The sequence below is a fragment of the Berghia stephanieae genome, chromosome 5 (assembly GCF_034508935.2).
Source record: "Berghia stephanieae isolate SIO BIC M18660-M18661 chromosome 5, UCSD_Bste_1.3, whole genome shotgun sequence".
Taxonomy (NCBI): Eukaryota; Metazoa; Mollusca; class Gastropoda; order Nudibranchia; family Aeolidiidae; genus Berghia; species Berghia stephanieae.
In genome coordinates, this window is record NC_088364.1 from 20559405 (window position 1) to 20565068 (window position 5664).

The following is a 5664-nucleotide window of genomic DNA, read 5'->3' on the forward strand; positions in this document are numbered from 1 at the left end:
CGGCAATACATCCAGCTAGTGTTGCAACCAACTGCCATTCCTTTTATCAATAATCCTTGTAATAACATTGATATTTTGGACCGAGACAATGCCACACTATGGCACTCAGTGCTTCTTGAAAGACAACAATATTGAAACCTTAATGCGGCCAGCCATGTCACCAGATATGAATCCATAGGAACATTGGACACTTAAAAACCTCCCAATTCCAAGAGACAGCGGTGAAATTTGTGCAATTGTAATTGAAGTTAGGACCGAAATAACTGCAGAAACTGTCAAAAATCTTAAAACGTCGATGATAGGCACTTGGTAGATACTGAAGGAGACTACACCAAATATCAACTAAGTTTCGATTTTCACTTTTTAATATTTTTCCATTTCTGTACAGCGATGTCATCTTCCCGGTCAATAAATCTGTGGTTTTACGATTCCTCTACCATCCATCTTTCAGTTGATATATGACACTTGCGGATTTATATGGTGTATGTGAAGAGGGTGATAGAAAACAAAAATGTAACATTACTTTTGCTTTGCAGTACACATGACCTGCGCCTGAGCTCTATAAAAGGTACATAGACGACCACATTGGTATAATAACACATATGAACCGCCCTGCACTTGAAGAATACAATCATGTTATTAATACCTTCCATTCATCTATTCAAAATACTTTTGAGATCTCCACCATGAAGATAAACTTTGTAGACATACCGCTACCCTCACAGACACTGGCGTTTGAACAAATGTACATTATAAACAGAGACAGTCACCTGCTCTATGGATTGTCCAACCCGAAAAGATGCATGGCAGATTATCCCATTTAGTCAGATAAGTCTTAGAAGACTGTTTCAGGACAATGAGAAATTCATCAGACAGCGAAACATTCTGTTGGACTTCTTTAGGGATCGCCATTACCCTGACCGAGCATTAGAAGAGGCTATTAGGAAAACACATGGCATTACAAGAGAATCCGCTTTGCAACCCCGCAAAGACAAACAGCCACGCCAAAACAAGCGCCTCATCTTGGTCCTTACGCACCACCCTCATGCTAACCAAGTCAAGAAAATTTTGATGAACAATTTTGGCTTTCTCCAAGCTGATGAGGATGCCCGGAAGGCTGTCTCTCAACTGCCGTTGGTAGCCTATAGAAGAGACCGGAACTAAAAGTTAAAGGATTTGCTTATGCGCAGCCGTTTTGAGCCACCAGAAGACAATGGACCTACAGCCCGCAGATGTATGAGGCCTAAATGTAGGACGTGTGAGTGTGAGTACCTTTTTGAACACAAGACCATTGCGGGCGCTTAAATGACCTAAATAGTGTTGAAGTTGAAAGCGCCGTTAAAACATATAAAAACAAACAAACAAACAAACAAAACCATTGCATTTCCGGAGAAAGTTTACACCATCACAAGATCTTTTACTTGTACAGATCGCCTTGTGTATGCCATTAGATACGCACTTTGTAACACATATTACGTTGGCGAGACTGAGAAAAGATTGTGAGATCGCTTTGCACAACATCTACAGTAGTGCCGCGCTGAGGACCGGTCCTTGGACCGGTCCCACGGTCTTTTAGCTGTGAACCGGGGATCGGTCCCATAGTGGAAGACCGGCGGCGGTCCTCACTTCTTATCACCTTTCAACGGTCTCGCGCCATACTACCTCCCCAGCGATTCGTTGCCTCAGTTGCCTATCTTCCACCAATCACCACCCATCCCACTTAATTAATCGCACCCACCCCCTTTGCCATACACTAAACGACACAGACGACCATAGAGGCAGACGACCACCTCCCTCCACTCCGCAAACCGCCCTTTCGTGTGTGAGATGGGGGGAACAGGAGGCACACGCCTTGGACGATTCCATTATACGGGGTAAATTTCAAAATTTACTACACCATAATGATCACAATGACAATGATCTATGATGAAGGCATGACCCCTCTTCTCTAATGGGTTGAAATGCATGTGACTACTAAAGATGTGTGTGTTTGTGTGTGTGTGTGTGTGTGTGTGGGTGTGTGTGTGTGTGTCGAACCTAGCAAGTAGCAAGTCCGATTTTTTGTTTTCTTTTGTCCATCTCTTGTCACCACTCCTTTCTATCGCATTGTTGTCATTAAAAATAATACAATAATATTAAAATTTCGTTTGGTTTTTAACTAATCAAATAATATGAGTTTCATTAGTTTCTTCCTTCCAAAAAACCCAGTTATAACGTCTGTATTTTAAGAAAGTCCAATAGAATATTTGGGGACCCCGATAGCTCAGTTGATAGAGCACTCTCTTTGTACGCAACGGGCCAGAGATCGATCCCGGGTGCAGTCGAGTTTTTTCTGAGTCCCTGTCTACTCAGCAGTGAATGGGAAGCTGGGTTTGTTAGATCTGGCGAAAAGTCACCATGGACCCCACTTATTACTTATTAACTTATTACCGCATCCACCCCCGCTTATTATAACTTCACGTCTCTCTCTTACTCTTCAATGCTCGCTGCCCTCTAATGTGTGTGTGTGTGTGTGTGTGTGTGTGTGTGGGGAGGGGGGGGGAGGGTAGGAGTTGCGTGTGCAACGCCACGAACAACTCGATCAACGCCTTGGGCGATGCCATTATCTCCGTTAATGGGGAAAATTTTCAAATTTTATTAAATTATCGAAGTAACAATGAAGTACGGTGAGCAAATAAAGAAGGCATCACCCCTCTTCTCTAATTAGGTTACAATTTGAAATGAGTGTGACTACTCCGTGTGTTTTACTCCTGTAGACCGGGTGAATTTTTAATTCAGAAAAGTGAGTGGAGCAGGCACTTATGTTGGTAACAACAAGATATGAAGTGAGTAGAAAAGTGCCAGAAGACAATAGAGAATAAAAAATTTTTTCGCGGCGGTGGTGGGGTTTGAACCTGCGACCTTATTGGTACGACAACTCCGCCTGGCAGGTGAGAGCGTGGCTCTACGTGTGAGCTATCCACGAACACAAAAATATTCGTTTCAAACCCAAAGTCATTTCTAGATCCCTCTCTCACCCACTTCTTGAGATCGCCGATTTGTTCACCACCATCGCGAAGTAATTTTGACCAGCAGTTAAGCTTAATAGCCAATATTCTCATCACAAACATATAACATAGAAACGATTGAGACATTGAGTATGCTCCGGTGTATGGGGTGAATTTTTAATTCAGAAAAGTGAGTGGAGCAGGCACTTATGTTGGTAACAACAAGATATGAAGTGAGTAGAAAAGTGCCAGAAGACAATAGAGAATAAAAAATTTTTACACCCCATCCACCGGAGCATACTCAATGTCTCAATCGTTTCTATGTTATATGTTTGTGATGAGAATATTGGCTATTAAGCTTAACTGCTGGTCAAAATTACTTCGCGATGGTGGTGAACGAATCGGCGATCTCAAGAAGTGGGTGAGAGGAGGGATCTAGAAATGACTTTGGGTTTGAAACGAATATTTTTGTGTTCGTGGATAGCTCACACGGTAGAGCCACGCTCTCACCTGCCAGGTGGAGTTGTCGTACCAATAAGGTCGCAGGTTCAAACCCCACCACCGCCGCGAAAAAATTTTTTATTCTCTATTGTCTTCTGGCACTTTTCTACTCACTTCATATCTTGTTGTTACTCCTGTAGACCACGGTTTTCATCGTGTAGCGAGTGGTCTTTAAAGTTTCAAGAATGAACGATCCCACGGTCCCAACGGTCAAAACGGTTCAAACTTCCAACAGTCTCTCAGGAATGTTCAATGTCGAAAAGGACCGGTCCTAAGACCGGTCCTTGCGGTTTTCATTTCCCAGGGACCGTAGGACCGTGGTCCTTAAGCTTGCCAAGGACCGCCCCGCACTAATCTACAGGACATTGCCAACAAATCGGATACAGCCGTGGTCCGACATTTCAACCTACTTAGCCATCCCGGTACCATGCTCACGTTTGTGTATTGAAATTCTGCTACGCAGACACTATATCACTTCGCAAACAGGAAGAAAGAAGATTATTACTTTTTATCCCAGTTGTCTGAAAATGTTTCACCACTGCCACCATCATTCTAATGAAATCCATATCTTATAGATATTCGAAGCTTATAATTTGTGTTCACGTTTTCGGGGAAAAAAGTTATTTGAATGCTAATCGTGATTGAGGATTACTGTGCATCCTAGTTGTCTCTGAAAATAAAAAGTCAACGAGAGAATTAAAACTCCCAAAAGAAAGTAACACTAACACACAATACTTAAACTTAAATATATTATATCTGTTTTCAGTATCCACCTCTGCCCTTGTTTTGGAAGAACTTGGTTTTACTAATAAATGGCTGGAATTCTTGCTGAGAAGGAAACGGTCTAATGTAATGTTTGTCCCTTTTTTATAGGTGATAAATTGTATTTACTGTAAACCTCAATGTTATATACTGCTTCCTCCCCCCCCCCCCCCCTTTTTTTTTTTTGGGGGGGGGGGGGGGGGGTCTTTAATGCATTTCGCAGGCATTTGAGAGTATCCTTCATGCGCTTGTATCTTTATGGGACCTTTAGGATTGCTATTAGATTCTATATATATATATATATATATATATATATATATATATATATATATATATATATATATATATATTCCTTGTTTGAACTCGTCCCATTTGTTCTACTTCTTTTTAGACACTTTTAATTTCAGATCTACAATCTTTTTTTTTACTACTTCATCATCTCCAGTTTCACTGGTGCTGAAACAAGTGACGCAAACACCGCAAAAACTCTTATTAAAGGCAAAAAAAAAAAAAATAAATCTGGGAAAGGGTGGTGGGGTATGGGGAGGGGGGGGGGGGTAAAGGAAGCAACCTGATCCCGTCAGTCACAGGGTTAAAAGTTTTAGATCAAATCTGAGGTTCTGCTGGGTATACATTTTTATTTTTGAATTTGGGGATTTTTGTCCCGATTTTAATAAATGTGTTTCATGTTGATTCCATAGTTTTTTTGATTTGTAAATCATGTGCAAATACATTCCTACTTAGTTCACACTGTTTTTGGTTATTATTATTATTAATATTATTATTATTACTATATTATTATTATTATTATTATTATTATTATTATTATTATTATTATTATTATTATTATTATTATTATTATTATTATTATTATTATTATTATTATTATTATTATTTATTATTATTATTATTATTATTATTATTATTATTATTATTATTATTATTATTATTATTATTATTATTATTATTATTATTATATTATTATTATTATTATTATTATATTATTATTATTATCATTATTATTATTATTATTATTATTATTATTATTATTATTATTATTATTATTATTATTATTATATTATTATTATTATTATTATTTTATATTATTATTATTATTATTATTATTATTATTATTATTATTATTATTATTATTATGCAGAAAACGGTAAAATGTTATAAATGACTCTAAATGTTTGGTGAGTTCTGTTGATTTGCGAGAGATTGCGCTGCGCTACCATCCCTATTCGCAAGACTCATGGAAAAATTCGAGTCGAAATGGGGGTGGGTGTTGTAATTTAATGTTCTTCTCCCCCTAAACATGTTTACCCCTAAATAAATAAAAAGCGCATACGACGGATCGTCAGGAAGTCAACCATCATCTATGGAGACAATGGCCATTTGCAGCTCCGATAAC